Genomic DNA, 17,816 nt, shown 5'->3' on the forward strand with positions numbered 1-17,816 from the left:
TTTCACACACTGTTGCTGGTATTTTGGCCCCTTCCTCCATGCAGATCTCCTCTAGAGCAGTGATGTTTTGGGGCTGTCACTGGGCAACACGCACTTTCAACTCCCTCCAAAGATTTTCTATGGGGTTGAGATCTGGAGACTGGCTAGGCCACTCCAGGACCTTGAAATGCTTCTTACGAAGCCACTCCTTCGTTGCCCGGGCGGTGTGTTTGGGATCATTGTCATGCTGAAAGACCCAGCCACGTTTCATCTTCAATGCCCTTGCTGATGGAAGGAGGTTTTCACTCAAAATCTCACGATACATGGCCCCATTCATTCTTTCCTTTACACGGATCAGTCGTCCTGGTCCCTTTGCAGAAAAACAGCCCCAAAGCATGATGTGACCACCCCCATGCTTCACAGTAGGTATGGTGTTCTTTGGATACAACTCAGCATTCTTTGTCCTCCAAACACGACGAGTTGAGTTTTTACCAAAAAGTTATATTTTGGTTTCATCTGACCATATGACATTCTCCCAATCCTCTTCTGGATCATCCAAATGCACTCTAGCAAACTTCAGACGGGCCTGGACATGTACTGGCTTAAGCAGGGGGACACGTCTGGCACTGCAGGATTTGAGTCCCTGGCGGCGTAGTGTGTTACTGATGGTAGGCTTTGTTACTTTGGTCCCAGCTCTCTGCAGGTCATTCACTAGGCCCCCCCTGTGTGGTTCTGGGATTTTTGCTCACCGTTCTTGTGATCATTTTGACCCCACGGGGTGAGATCTTGCGTGGAGCCCCAGATCGAGGGAGATTATCAGTGGTCTTGTATGTCTTCCATTTCCTAATAATTGCTCCCACAGTTGATTTCTTCAAACCAAGCTGCTTACCTATTGCAGATTCAGTCTTTCCAGCCTGGTGCAGGTCTACAATTTTGTTTCTGGTGTCCTTTGACAGCTCTTTGATCTTGGCCATAGTGGAGTTTGGAGTGTGACTGTTTGAGGTTGTGGACGGGTGTCTTTTATACTGATAACAAGTTCAAACAGGTGCCATTAATACAGGTAACGAGTGGAGGACAGAGGAGCCTCTTAAAGAAGAAGTTACAGGTCTGTGAGAGCCAGAAATCTTGCTTGTTTGTAGGTGACCAAATACTTATTTTCCACCATAATTTGCAAATAAATTCATTAAAAATCCTACAATGTGATTTTCTAGATTTTTTTTCCTCAATTTGTCTGTCATAGTTGACGTGTACCTATGATGAAAATTACAGGCCTATCTCATCTTTTTAAGTGGGAGAACTTGCACAATTGGTGGCTAACTAAATACTTTTCCCCCCCACTGTATCTCTCTGATTTGGTCCTGCCGTACATACCTACACATCCGCTACAGTCACAAGACGCAGGCCTCCTTATTGTCCATATAATCTCTTATAGAGCTCAATTTTTATGGAATGGTCTGCCTATCCATGTGAGGGACGCAGACTCGGTCTCGACCTTTAAGTCTTTACTGAAGACCATTCCATTGCGCCCCCTCGGGCTCGTGCGGTGGAGGATATCTTCGTGGGTTATACTCAGCCTTGTCTCAGGGTAGTAAGTTGGTGGTCTGTTGATATCCCTCTAGTGCTGTGGGGGCTGTGCTTTGGCAAAGTGGGTGTGGTTATATCCTGCCTGGTTGGCCCTGTCCGGGGGTATCGTCGGACGGGGCCACAGTGTCCCCCGACCCACCCGTCTCAGTCTCCTGTACAGTGAGGGGGAAAAGTATTTGATCCCCTGCTGATTTTGTACGTTTGCCCACTGACAAAGACATGATCGTCTATAATTTTAATGATAGGTTTATTTGAACAGTGAGAGACAGAATAATAACAAAAAAATCCAGAAAAACACATGTGAAAAATGTTATGAATTGATTTGCAGTTTAATGAGGGAAATAAGTATTTGACCCCTCTGCAAAACATGACTTAGTACTTGGTGGCAAAACCAGACGTTTCTTATAGTTGGCCACCTGGTTTGCACACATCTCAGGAGGGATTTTGTCCCACTCCTCTTTGCAGATCTTCTCCAAGTCATTAAGGTTTCGAGCCTGACGTTTGGCAACTCGAACCTTCAGCTCCCTCCACAGATTTTCTATGATATTAAGGTCTGGAGACTGGCTAGGCCACTCCAGGACCTTAATGTGCTTCTTTTTGAGCCACTCATTTGTTGCCTTGGCCGTGTATTTTGGGTCACTGTCATGCTGGAATACCCATCCACGACCCATTTTCAATGCCCTGGCTGAGGGAAGGAGGTTCTCACCCAAGATTTGACGGTACATTTGTCCCTTTGATGCGGTGAAGTTGTCCTGTCCCCTTAACAGAAAAACTCCCCTAAAGCATAACGTTTCCACCTCCATGTTTGACGGTGGGGATGGTGTTCATGGGGTCATAGGCAGCATTCCTCCTCCTCCAAACACGGCGAGTTGAGTTGATGCCAAAGAGCTCGATTTTGGTCTCATCTGACCACAACACTTTCACCCAGTTCTCCTCTGAATCATTCAGATGTTCATTGGTAAACTTCAGACGGGCCTATATATGTGCTTTCTTGAGCAGGGGGACCTTGAGGGCGCTGCAGGATTTCAGTCCTTCACGGCATAGTGTGTTATCAATTGTCTTCTTGGTGACTATGGTCCCAGCTGCCTTGAGATCATTGACAAGATCCTCCCGTGTAGTTCTGGCCTGATTCCTCACCGTTTTCATGATCATTGCAACTCCACGAGGTGAGATCTTGCATGGAGCCCCAGGCCGAGGGAGATTCACAGTTATTTTGTGTTTCTTCCATTTGCGAATAATCGCACAAACTGTTGTCACCTTCTCACCAAGCTGCTTGGCGATGGTCTTGTAGCCCATTTCAGCCTTGTGTAGGTCTACAATCTTGTCCCTGACATCCTTGGAGAGCTCTTTGGTCTTGGCCATGGTGGAGAGTTTGGAATCTGATTGATTGATTCCTTCTGTGGACAGGTGTCTTTTATACAGGTAACAAGCTGAGATTAGGAGCACTCCCTTTAAGAGTGTGCTCCTAATCTCAGCTCGTTACCTGTATAAAAGACACCCGGGAGCCAGAAATCTTTCTGATTGAGAGGGGGTCAAATACTTATTTCCCTCATTAAAATGCAAATCAATTTATAACATTTTTGACATGCATTTTTCTGGATCTTTTTGTTGTTATTCTGTCTGTCACTGTTCAAATAAACCTACCATTAAAATTATAGACTGATCATGTCTTTGTCAGTGGGCAAACGTACAAAATCAGCAGGGGATCAAATACTTTTTTCCCTCACTGTATCTATGCTGCAATAGTCTATATGCCGGGGGGCTAGGTTCAGTCTGTTGTGTCTGGTGTTATTCTCCTGTCTTATCTGGTGTCCTGTGTGAATTTAAGTATGCTCCCTCTAATTCTCTCTCTCTCCCTCTCTCCCTCTCTCCCTCCCCTCCCGGAGGACCTGAGCCTGAGGATCAGGACTACCTGGCCTGATGACTCCTGGCTGTCCCCAGTCCACCTGGTCGTGCTGCTGCTCCAGTTTCAACTGTTCTGCCTGCGGCTAGGGAACCCTGACCTGTTCACCGGATGTGCTACCTTGTCCCGGACCTGCTGTTTTCGACTCTCTTCCTCAAATCAAATTTTATTTGCCACATGCGCCGAATACAACAGGTGTAGACCTTACAGTGAAATGCTTACTTACAAGCCCTTAACCAACAATGCAGTTTTAAGAAAATAATGTTAAGTAAAAAGGAAAATGGCAAATAATTAAAGAGCAGCAGTAAAATAAAATAACAGTAGGGAGGCTATATACAGGGGGTATCGGTACAGAGTCAATGTGCGGGGGTACCGGTTAGTCGAGGTAATTGAGGTAATATGTACATGTGGGTAGAGTTAAAGTGACTATGCATAGATAATAAACAGAGTAGCAGCAGCGTAAAAGAGGGGGTGGGGTGGGGGGGCAATGCAAATAGTCCGGGTAGCCATGATTAGCTGTTCAGGAGTCTTATGGCTTGGGGGTAGAAGCTGTTAAGAAGCATTTTGGACCTAGTCTTGGCGCTCCAGTACCGCTTGCCGTGCGGTAGCAGAGAGAACAGTCTATGACTAGGGTGGCTGGAGTCTTTGACAATTTTTAGGGCCTTCCTCTGACACCGCCTGGTATAGAGGTCCTGGATGGCAGGGAGCTTGACCCCAGTGATGTACTGGGCCGTACGCACTACCCTCTGTAGTGCCTTGCGGTTGGAGGCCGAGCAGTTGCCATACCAGGCGATGATGCAGCTGTATAACTTTTTGAGGATCTGAGGACCCATGCCAAATCTTTTCAGTCTCCTGAGGGGGAATAGGCTTTGTCGTGCCCTCTTCACGACTGTCTTGGTGTGTTTGGACCATAATAGTTTGTTGGTGATGTGGACACCAAGGAACTTGAAGCGCTCAACCTGTTCCACTACAGCCCCGTCGATGAGAATGGGGGCGTGCTCAGTCCTCTTTTTTTTCCTGTAGTCCATAATCATCTCCTTTGTCTTGATCACGTTGAGGGAGAGGTTGTTATCCTGGCACCACATGGCCAGATCTCTGACCTCCTCCCTATAGGCTGTCTCATCGCTGTCGGTGATCAGGCCTGCCACTGTTGTGTTGTCGGCAAACTCAATGATGGTGTTGGAGTCGTGCCTGGCCATGCAGTCATGGGTGAACAGGGAGTACAGGAGGGGACTGAGCACGCACCCCTGCGGCGCCCCCGTGTTGAGGATCAGCGTGGCAGATGTGTTGTTACCTGCCTTTACCACCTGGGGGCGGCCCGTCAGGAAGCCCAGGACCCAGTTGCAGATGGAGGTGTTTAGTCCCAGGGTCCTTAGCTTAGTGATGAGTTTTGAGGGCACTATGGTGTTGAACGCTGAGCTGTAGTCAATGAATAGCATTCTCACGTATGTGTTCATCTTGTCCAGGCGGGAAAGGCAGTGTGGAGTGCATTAGAGATTGCATCATCTGTGGATCTGTTGGGGCTGTATGCACATTGGAGTGGGTCTAGGGTTTCTGGGATAATGATGTTGATGTGATTCATGACCAGCCTTTCAAAGCACTTCATGGCTACAGACGTGAGTGCTACGGGTTGGTAGTCATTTAGGCAGGTTATCTTAGTGTTCTTGGGCACAGGGACTATGGTGGTCTGCTTGAAACATGTTGGTATTACAGACTCAGTCAGGGACATGTTGAAAATGTCAGTGAAGACACTTGCCAGTTGGTCAGCGCATGCTCGGAGTACACGTCCTGGTAATCAGTCTGGCCCTGCGGCCATGTGAATGTTGACCTGCTTAAAAGACTTACTCACATCGGCTACGGAGAGCATGATCACATAGTCATCTGGAACAGCTGATGCTCTCATGCATTCTTCAGTGTTGCTTGCCTCGAAACGAGCATAGAAGTGATTAAATATCGTCTGGTAGGCTTGTGTCACTTGGCAGCTTGTGGCCATGCTTCCCTTTGTCGTCTGTAATAGTTTGCAAGCCCTGCCACATCCGACAAGCGTCAGAGCCGGTGTAGTACGATTCAATCTTAGTCCTGTATTGACTCTTTGCCTGTTTGATGGTTTGTCGGAGGGCATAGCGGGATTTCTTATAAGCGTCCGGGTTAGAGTCCCGCTCTTTGAAAGCGGCAGCTCTACCCTTTAGCTCAGTGCGGATGTTGCCTGTAATCCATGGCTTCTGGTTGGGGTATGTACGTACGGTCACTGTGGGGACGACGTCATCGATGCACTTATTGATGAAGCCAGTGACTGATGTGGTGTACTCCTCAATGCTATTGGAAGAATCCCGGGAACATATTCCAGTCTGTGCTAGCAAAACAGTCCTGTAGCTTAGCATCTGCGTCATCTGACCACTTCCTTATTAACTGAGTCACTGGTGCTTCCTGCTTTAGTTTTAGCTTATAAGCAGGAATCAGGAGGATAGAGTTATGGTCAGATTTGCCAAATGGAGGGCGAGGGAGAGCTTTGTACGTGTCTCTGTGTGTGGAGTAAAGGTGGTCTAGTGTTTTTTTTCCTCAGGTTGCACATTTAACATCCTGGTAGAAGTTATGTAGAACGGATTTAAGTTTCTCTACATTAAAGTCCCCGGCCACTAGGAGTGCTGCCTCTGGATGAGCGTTTTCCTGTTTACTTATGGCCTTATACAGCTCATTGAGTGCAATCTTAGTGCCAGCATCGGTTTGTGGTGGTAAATAGACAGCTACGAAAAATATAGATGAAAACTCTCTTGGTAAATAGTGTGGTCTACAGCTTATCATGAGAAACTCTTAGTATTAGATTTTATGCACCAGCTGTTGTTTACAAATGTACACAGACCGCCAGCCGTTCTATCCTGCCGATGTAGCGTATATCCCGCCAGCTGTATGTTATCAATGTCGTTGTTCGGCTGAACAACTCTCTCTACTGCACCTGCTGTCTCGACCTCTGAATGCTCGGCTATGAAAAGCCAACTGACATTTACTCCTGAGGTACTGACCTGTTGCACCCTCTACAACCACTGTGATTATTATTTGACCCTGCTGGTCATCTATGAACGTTTGATCATCTTGAAGAACAATCTGGCCTCAAATGGCCATGTACTCTTATATTCTCCACCCGGCACAGCCAGAGGAGGACTGGCCACCCCTCAGAGCCTGGTTCCTCTCTAGGTTTCTTCCTAGGTTCCTGCCTTTCTATGGAGTTTTTCCTAGCCACCGTGCTTCTACATCTGCATTGCTTGCTGTTTGGGGTTTTATGCTGGGTTTCTGTATAGCACTTTGTGACATTTGCTGATGTAAAAAGGGCTTTATAAATATATTTGATTGATTAACCAGCCATTACAGTTGTCCACATACACCCCTCTTGCTGTTGCGGGTGAACTAGGGGCTTCCCCCAGTGTGTTGTGCCCAGCTAAGGCAATGGACACAGATGCAGGCAATACGAAAGCTTTGACAGTTTTCGTTTACTATGGTGAGAAAGTTCTGGGCCAGGGTCTATCTGACCGGACTCTCACATTGCATGGTGGACACTGTTACTACAGCATTTCAGCAGGCCCGCCGGCCTTTGCCTTTTGCTGTGGTGGCACATTCTACTGGATGAGTAATGGCCTTACCTGGACGATTAGAAATTCTGCCCCAACCAGGGAACAGGCCACAATGGACACGAGGACCCTCTTGAACCATATTAGAGTTCTGGGCCTCACCCTAAATGAGGAGAAGAGTCACCTGACCCCCTCATGGAAGATGATCTACCTCAGGATGTCCATATTTTCTCGACTCTCATGAGGGCACGTCACCCTCAGGTGAGACTAACAAAATCCTATCCTACCTCAACCGTTTCCGGCTTGGACGAGCCTTGTCGGTGTTAGAGTGCCAACAGTTACTCGGCCTACTGACGGTGGCTTCACTGTTGGTTCCGCTGGGCATTCTCCATCAGGCTACTCCAGCAATGGTTCAACTCCCATGGCCGGCACCCAAAACAACACAGACACCTTCAACTGTTGGTGATGAGTGCATGTTTGAGGACCCTATCGAAGTGGTAATCCCGCTCCATCCTGTTAAAGGGGGTGAGCCTGATCAGAGCACCGCAGAGAGCTGGTGTGCACTGAAGTCTCTCTGACGGGTTGAGGTGCCGTGTTCAGTGAACCGGCCCTTACATTTATCCACATATGCTCCTCCCACGGCTGCGGGTGTGCTGGGTGTTTTTTCGCCCATGTGTGCTGTGCCCGGTCAGGGCCTTGGACACTTACATTACACAGACACAGGCAATACGACAGTCTGATCGGCTATTCGTTTGCTATGGTGAGAGAGTTCTAGGCCAGAGCCTATTGATACAAAGACTCACATTGGATTGTGGACAATATTACTACAGCATACCGGCTGGCCAGCCGGCCTCTGCCGTCTGCTATAGTGGCACATTCTACTAGAGGAGTAGCTACATCATGGGCACTGGTCCGAGGAGTTCCCCTCAATAACATTTCTGCCTCGGCCAGTTCGGCATCGTCTAGCACCTTTTTCTAGGTACTATCGAGTCATTGTTGCCCCCGCCAATGAGATTGGAACGGCTGTGCTGGGTGTTGCCTCCGCTTCCCTAAGTGGGGAAGGAGGGACATAGTAACTATGACTGCCCTGAGCTCAGTCCTACGGGACTTTGCTCTCTGTCTGGCCCTTACCTAGTTCACCGATTAATCTGGAATTGTGATACCATATTGGATTGATCCAATATAGTGCTACATAATGGAGGTTACGTATGTAACCACGGTTATATGAGCTATTGGATTACTCCAATACTATTTTTCGGTGATCTACTGAGCCTCGAAAAGGACACGAGGTGGAAGTAGTGCGGCTGCAGCTATTTAAGGGGGTCAGCCGCAGTACTACCTGGTACACGGGACTAATCTGAAATTCTTACTCAGAATGTATCCTGCTGCGTGGAAGGATACCATATTGGAGTGATCCAATAGCTCACAAAACCGTGCAAATTCTTTAAGTAGGATTCCACCACTTCCGAATTCGCCAGACGAAGTTCCGCCCCCATTCATTTTCAATGGGAGCACGCGGCGCGGAGCAATGCGCACAGGATTGTTGGAAGGTGAGCAGCAGGAACCCTGGTAGCGGAGCGATAGAAAAAGTTCAGCTCTGCTCTACTTTATGCAAATTGCACACGGCCACAGCTGCCGTTAACCAATTAGGTGAGGAGCAGATGCTTGCTTGAAAATCTTCCGTTCATGAAACATAGTCCGCCTGTCATTAGTTCCGGGCAAGCACAATCAAAAAAGATGGAGGAAAGCAAATCATCGCTGTTTCTGGTTTTCCAATTCTATAGGATTTTGCTTTGCTAGAATACAGAGACAAAATCATAAGGTCAATGGCATGGAGGAGGATTGCAGAGATTGTTGGTGTTGATGGTGGGTGAAGATAGATTTGCACAACAATGTTTGCTTGTGCTGCTAGCTAGCTATGAACATCAAGCAACCTAAACCTCAAAACTGTGATCAAAGCCACCATTTGTGAATGTGTTGAGTAAATTAAATTGTGATATTTCCCCACCAAAGGATAGAAATCACCAGTAACACGCATTATAACATTGTAAATTATATACTAAGCATGAATTTCCCATGTAATATGCTACCAATTGGATTATGGTATTTTAACATTAGGATTATCATATATTATAGTTTATGGCTCTTTATACTTGTCATGACATAGATGATTATAGCTTACTTCCTGTAAAATACATAGGCCTACATTCACATGAATGGGTAATTTATGTAAAGGAAATTTTGGCTTTGCAAATCTATCTTTACCCACCATCAACACCAATTTTTGTACTTTTTCTCCCCAATTGGTAGTTACAGTCTTGTCCCATCGCTGCAACTCCCGTACGGACTCGGGAGAGGCAAAGGTCAAGAGCCATGCGTCTACCGAAACATGACCCTGCCAAGCCACACTGCTTCTTGACACACTGCTCGCTTAACCCGGATGCCGGCCGCAGCAATGTGTCAGAGAAAACGCAGTACAAATGGCAACCGAAGTCAACTTGCAGGAGCCCGGCCCACCACAAGGAGTCGCTAGAGCAATTGTGCGCCACCTCATGGGTCTCCTGGTCATGGCCGGCTGTGACACAGCCTGGGATCGAACCTGGGGCTGTAGTGATGCCTCAAGCACTGCAATGCAGTGCCTTAGACCGCTGCGCCACTCCTCTTCACATCTTTTTATTGCAGAATTGTGATCTGTGATGAATGAACATTGACACTAGTTAATCTTAAATAATGTGTTTAAGTTAACAATTAAAACAAGTTTAAACACTTCAATGAATCAACATTGAATTAATCAAAATATAATTTCAAAATGTACAAATAATCTAACTTTATTGTAAATGTTAGACATCTTAGTATGTAGGCTATTATTTCTACTGTATAATTTCAGGTGAACAAAAGAGTCCATACCAGAGGTGGCCAACCTTGCTCCACTCCCTGATCTACTGGGTGTGCAGACTTGTATTCCAGCCCAGCAATAATACACATTATTATCAACTCATTAGGTTTAATAAATTGAGCAGACTTGTATTCCAGCCCAGCAATAATACACATTATTATCAACTCATTAGGTTTAATAAATTGAGCAGACTTCTATTCCAGCCCAGCAATAATACACATTATTATCAACTCATTAGGTTTAATAAATTGAGCAGACTTCTATTCCATCCCAGCAATAATACACATTATTATCAACTCATTAGGTTTAATAAATTGAGCAGACTTCTATTCCAGCCCAGCAATAATACACATTATTATCAACTCATTAGGTTTAATAAATTGAGCAGACTTGTATTCCAGCCCAGCAATAATACACATTATTATCAACTCATTAGGTTTAATAAATTGAGCAGACTTCTATTCCAGCCCAGCAATAATACACATTATTATCAACTCATTAGGTTTAATAAATTGAGCAGACTTCTATTCCAGCCCAGCAATAATACACATTATTATCAACTCATTAGGTTTAATAAATTGAGCAGACTTGTATTCCAGCCCAGCAATAATACACATTATTATCAACTCATTAGGTTTAATAAATTGAGCAGACTTCTATTCCATCCCAGCAATAATACACATTATTATCAACTCATTAGGTTTAATAAATTGAGCAGACTTCTATTCCAGCCCAGCAATAATACACATTATTATCAACTCATTAGGTTTGATAAGTTGAGCAGACTTCTATTCCAGCCCAGCAATAATACACATTATTATCAACTCATTAGGTTTAATAAATTGAGCAGACTTCTATTCCATCCCAGCAATAATACACATTATTATCAACTCATTAGGTTTAATAAATTGAGCAGACTTCTATTCCAGCCCAGCAATAATACACATTATTATCAACTCATTAGGTTTGCTAAGTTGAATCAGGTGTGTTAGTGCTGAGCTGGAACAGAAGCCTGTACACACAGCATACCTCCAGAAGAAGGACTGGCCTGCTACAGTTGTAATATGTTTGTATCCTACACTGTGTGTGACTTTTAACTGTATTGTTGTATACAACATTTGCTAACATAAGTACACATACAACCCATGGCATACAAGGATGTGCAAACTGTCTCTTGGGACATTCAGTGGGACCTCTTCATCTGCAGACAGGCTTTCGCAGCTCTCCATATCTGAGGACAGACATCACAAAGAAACAGGCTTCATTTCATTACAATTATGTGTCCTCCCAGGCCCACCCATGGCTGCGCCCCTGCCCAGTCATGTGAAATCCATAGATTAGGGCCTAATTTATTTATTTAAAATGACTGATTTCCTTATATGAACTGTAACTTAGTAAAATCGTTGAAATTGTTGCATGTTGCATTTATATTTTTGTTTATTATAGTACACCGACTCCCTTTTCTGACAGCTGGAGCAGGAAACCCATTCACCCTCTTCCATTGCTGTTTCTACAAATGCATTTGGAGCATGAGTTTTTAATTTACAATGATAAATAATGTTAGGCCTACATCAAGATAACAAGCTAATATGAAGTTAACTAGCTGATGATATTTCACTTAGCTATAGTATGTAAGATGGCTGGCTAGTGTTAGAAATAGCGTAATTCAAATCTGGTATTGGAATAGAATAAAATATAATCAACCTGTAGAGAGTCGGCACTTTTGCAGTACACATGTCCTTGAGCGTGGTTTAACAAAGAGGCAGTGTTCGTGTATGTGAGACATTTGAGACACAAGTTCTTATCTCCCCCTACTCCCTAACAGCTCCTCACATGAATCACAGCTTGTTATGCGAAACAATTTATATCAGTACAGTACAAACCTATTATGTTTAATCATTAATGCATTCTTTCTAAGCTAGGCACCACATCTAGAACCCCACAATCCCCCTTTTCACTCCCACTGGGTGTGAACCCAAAATAAGAAAACCCAAAATAAGAAATTTCAGGGAAATTTAGGATTCCCCGTATTGACACCCTCTAGGGTGTCACTCATTAAAATACAATACAAACAAAAATAATCACACTTTTATTAATTTAATTTATTAAAATGTTATGTATTATTAATTTATTAAAATTATTCCATCTACACCCAACTTGTACTAGGTTGGCTACCAGCCACCCAGGAACTTCAAACCTTCACATAAGGAAAGACAAACATTCACAATGGTTAACTTGATTAATAAAGCATAAAACACAGGATTAATAGAACACAAAACACAACATTAATAAAACATAAAACACAAACAGGGAAGTAAATTTTGGCCCCCTTTAGACACCCTCTAGGGTGTCACTCCACCAAGCCTGGTAGGTTATATCCTTCATTCCTTAGGTCGGAGTCCGGGATTGGGCCGTATCTCACCATCTGTTGGGAAACCGCCTGCTCCATCGCCTTTCTCACCAACCCTCGGACACAGGGAATAAGACAACATCCACAAAGAACAAGTATACCCATAGAAGCTATAACTCCACCCAGAATAGTTACAACAATAGTTTTCCATTTACCAAATATGTTATCAAACCAACCGTTTAGGGAGCTATCAATACCAGAGTTCTCAGCCAGTTCGTTCGCCAACGTGGTGAGTCCCTGAAGCGCTTTGGTCACGGACCCGTCCGGTGCTGTATTGTTTGAGGATGAAAATACAGCACATATATCCAAACAGAACACAAACTCCTTCCCGCTCAGCCAAAAGCATATCTAAAGCTATTCTATTCTGCCATGTCATTAAGCTAGTTGCCGCTGTCTGCTCAGCTAATCCCTTTATTGCATCACGAGTGTGGTTTATAAATCTTTGCTGGTTATAGTAAATATAATTTATCCAATCTACGTTTTTATTAATTGTTGACCACCAGAAAAGACTTGATTCAAACCCGGCTGCGATCTGATTCCTAGCTTTGAATTCTTCTGGAACCCCTCGAGGTACTCCTATCCCATCAATATATATCCTTTCATCAAAGGATCCCGGGAGGAGGTCCCACTTTCTACGTGACAACTCACCAGTCTCTGACACGTTTGATTGTTTGCGTACGTAGGTGAGTTCACAATCTGTTATCACCACACAACCATCAGATGTCAGCACGGGCCTGGTTTTGGTTCCTAAAATCCTCTGGCTGCAACAAAGAGGAGAGATTAGTCATGGTCTCTTTAGTTGTGACATTATCTGTGTGGGAGCAGGAGCTAAGATGCCCTACCCTGTATCCTATCTTATTAGTCCTAGAAAAACAATAATAAGAATCCCCTGAGACTTCAAACGGAGGCAACCTAGGTCGGGGTGACTTTGTTATCGGGGGATACAGATAGTGAAAGTTACTACAAGACTCCTTCACCACATTCCCAGGTGGCTTGAACAATTTAATCATGGAGGATAAACCTGACGGAGAGTTAAAGCCTGTCAAGAGGAACGGAGTAGTTGTTAACCTTGGTTTGGCTGTCCCACAGGCATAATAGTCCTCTTTAGACATAGTTCTTGCCGTATACTGAATCCATTCCAAGGATCTCTATACCCCATCTCCACCTGTACTACTTCCTTCAGGTCTATAGTTTGCACTATCTTCACCACAGCCCCGGTCTCACTACCTCCCTCAGAGAGGTTTACTCTATAGGGTGCCCCAGTTGAAGAGGATATCTCACTTGTCAGGTCTGTAACCTATTTTAGCGTAATTCAGACTTTCAGACAGTACCTACCCTTATATGGGTCGCACTGCCATTTCTGGTAATTCCCTACTTTCACAATACTACACCTGCCCTTAAACTGTGTATGGAGATTGACATATCTCCCCCCGCTCGGTATGAGCAACTACATAGTCCCAGGATGTACATGGTGACATACATATATATCTCCCATCCTTTACGATACTACCAGCCAGTAGTCCCCAACTCCCCAAATGGTCTGCAAAGGCCTCAAAAGGTGATGTCCTTCCCTACAGTCCCTAGTACTTCCCCTTTCCCTACGTCTAGCTGTCTCCTATGCCTTCGTAGACTGTGCTCAGGTATTATTTTATCAACTTGTGTTAGGTTAACTACTACTTCTGGCGGATCAGGAGGGTTTGAGTGTGTTAGGAATATGGCCCCCACAATCAGACAGCTACCTACCGTCAGGAGACCTGTGAATCCCCCACCCTCGCGCCCTGAGAACATGTCAGACGCCAGAGGCCAACCCATTGCTTTACCTTCTATCGAGCTCACACAGGGATGATCAGACAGGGTAAGGGAATCTTCGTTAAGGAACCAACCCCCGAGCCCTAGTGGTGATCGGTTCTTTCTCCTAACTCTGTGTTTGTTCGTCAGGTGTAGCTGGGTTTACCTTTTTGCAGTGTGTGACATGCACCCAGGTGGATCTCTCAGCTAATAAACTATCTTCACACATGTTCAGCTCTCATTTCTATTCTTGTTGTTTTTTTGTTTTTTTAAGTATTTTGTCCTCTCCTTCGTATATATTCATTATTTAATCCTACCATCCCCCTTTTGACACGTTCTGCTCATGTGTCAATATTACCACCTACCTAAACAATCACTTAGGTAATATTGGTAATTCATCATCCAATTGCCATCCCTTATTTTTATTTATTTTTTTAGACTGTCCCTTGCTTCTTTATTGCTCCTCCCTTCCTGATCTCATTACTAAATAAATGATCTACGTTATAGCTGTTTCGCATTAGATTGTGCTTTCCTCTGATTACTGCAGCTCATTGCATTAATTTAGTTTCAAATACCAACTTGTTGTTTATTAAAGCATACTAAAAATGAAATGTAAATGACAACATTTGATAATACCTCAATTTACTTCTATCCCGTAAAAGTAATCCAAGATTAGTACAATTGACTAGCAACAGGTATCCCTCATTCAGGGAAAGCTCTCTCTCTCTTCTGTTATTTTATGGTTCAAATCATATATATTATTACCAAATTATAATCTTCTTTACACTTTTCACAGTATTATAAATTACCCTCAACTTAGTAAAATAAACTATCTTAAAGTCCTCCTCTCATGCCTTTAGAATTTACCAGTGTGGATGATTAATTAACACCAGAAAGTTAAAAGAGTTCAGAGGCCATTGAAATCATTCAACGAACTATTCCATCCCATAGTATACTAAACATTACCATTATTCTAAATATTTCATAAATGTTACTTATCCTAAGTGTTCATTAAGTCCTCATGACATTCATTCTCATAAGAAATCATATGTACCCCAAACTCAGCCAAAACCGAAAAATTCACTGTGCGTGCTCCTCCAAGACCTATCACCCTTGACCTGCTGAAAACCCCCCAAAATTGAAACAACAAGGCTTTATAAACATCATACTAGGTGTGTTGTTTTTTGTTTGAAAAACCCAATTTGAAAAACAACAACCACAAATAGCCAGGCCCCACTTAAATACTGCCTAACTTCACTACTACTCCCCCTAGCCCTGGGCAACATTCCAATGAGATAAGCTAATTATTTTTCTCCTGGTTATAATTTTTGTTAACCTTCAATTACCATCAGTAATCTAAAGATGGTAGTACACACAAAACATGATACAGATATCCCCAGTCCTAACCCATCAATAATTGTTTGTATCAATCTAATTCCTCATAACTAATCCATAAAACCACTCAAAATTCCTCGAGTATACAATGATTATTTAATTGATTACCCTAAATATGCTACATGTGATCTCATCTCAAATGATCCATTATCAATTATTTGATCAACCCCCTAGGAAAATCTGTCTCCCCTTCTATTGTTCCTGTCCCCCCTGTAAATGTCATATTTCAGTTTTTAGCCAATACAATCACGGTTACATCAAATGTTCCCTCAGTTAATGGTATTTTCTCCCTAATATATCTTCATACTCTTCTCCTTTCCCTAAATGAGATTTAATCCCTACTATCCTTCTATCATTACTGGATCAATGATAATAACTGTAATAACTATTCATAATAATTGTAATAACTATTTCACATTATATTGTGCACTTTTTCTGATAATGTTATAATTGTAGCCTATTGCATTACTTTAGTTTAAAATATGTTTGTTTATTTAACAAATCCAGAACCCACCACAGGCTGGCGCTATTCCCCCAGCACAACAGCCAAAGCCACTTGCATCCCCTTGTCCCCGTAACGAAAATAAATTATCGTTCTAGAATTCACCAACTATTTGCATACACCACTGGCGTCAAGCAACCCATCGAATAAAGTAATAACAATTTGAATTTATCAAAGCACTGCCTTCCAGTCAGGCATTCAGACCTCTACCTGAAATCCCACAGCCCAATCCAACTCGCTTGACTGTCTCCATTTTTTTCTTTCTTTAACCAGAGCCATAAATTACTCTCCTTTGTCCTCAACTCAATTTTCACAGCTCTATCGCCATTTCAGTTCGCTATTCCATCTCTTTAACTGTTCTCTCTGATTAGGCCCTAATTAATAAAACAAATACTTGCTATCGTTGATAAGCATACATTTAATGATATTCCTATCATTTGAACTATCGCTCACCCCTCCCCTTGCTCCTTTCTATCCAACGGGGAAGGCGCAAGGGGACCTTGTAACATATTTTCATAGACCTTTCTAGAATATTTCTACTTAAGCTATCTAATTCAACCTTTCACATTTCTCAATCCACGTAGTAATCTAAGTCTATAGCCCCAATGCGAAAGCTTTACCCACTGTCCCTACCTGTGTTCGAACCAGGGACCCTCTCCATACATTGCCAGTCACCCCACACATTCCGCGATGCTTTCAAAGTAAATACTTCCAGTTCATAGAGCAAGTGACGTCACCAAATGAAAACTGCACTAACTTTCACCTCATTCAGCAACACAAAGTAATGCTCTCTCTCCCTTCACCCATTCCCTATTGAATAAGTGAGTCTTTCTATTTAACCCCAAAACACGCTACAAATCGTCCATTCAACATCACCAAACCAAACACTCCGTAGCATCCGGTCACCACCCACACCAGCCGTTGAATTCACTCATACACACAGACTTCACCTCATGCCAACGAAATGCCCAACAAAACATAATACTTCAATGGAGCCCCCTATTGGCTCTCCACTGTTTATACATTACTTCCATACCCACATTAGTTATGGTCTGATTACCCATTAAACCTTATCACATGATCAAACAACGGCACAACCTTAAACTCATATGGGGCGGCAGGCAGCTTAGTGACCAATAGTGCCGCGCCGAACAACCGAGAGGGCGCCGGTTCCAATCCCCGAGCCGACCAGGCGAAAAATCTGCCGATGTGCCCTCGAGCAAGGCACCCAACCACAATTGCTCCTGCAAGTCGCTCTGGACAAGAGCGTCTGCTAAATTACCAAAAATGCAAATGTAAATATTCTCTACTTTCTCACCCATGATGTACGTCTACGTTCGGGTGAGCAAGTTCGTACGTATATATCGTCAGAAACCCACAGGCACCTCTCAAACAATCGCCCCGTGGTGTTCCCAGCCAACTCCCAATCGACACAAATCACCCCCCAGTCTCTCCTGACTTCTCCAAAACCCACACTCTCGCTGTCTCCAGCCCCTCCCCTCGCGGCTCTCCCTTCTGTGTCCAGTCGGAACAGGCTTTGTCTGCTTTTCGTTTTAGCGTTTCCAATATTCTGCCGTTATTTAAAGTACGTTAGTCTATTTATTTAAATCAAATTATTCCCACCTAATTAGTTAAAGTCGGTGCATATTTATATTTCAACGATAAACCTAATTATTTCAGTCTAATTATTTACCCAGTATTTTGCAGGGTCAAACATTAACATCAAACGTTAAATTAAATAATAAACCAAATTGCTTCAACTTAATTATTTAAAACCAGTATCATGCTATGTCAAA

This window comes from Coregonus clupeaformis, chromosome 23 (assembly GCF_020615455.1).
Source record: "Coregonus clupeaformis isolate EN_2021a chromosome 23, ASM2061545v1, whole genome shotgun sequence".
Classification (NCBI taxonomy): domain Eukaryota; kingdom Metazoa; phylum Chordata; class Actinopteri; order Salmoniformes; family Salmonidae; genus Coregonus; species Coregonus clupeaformis.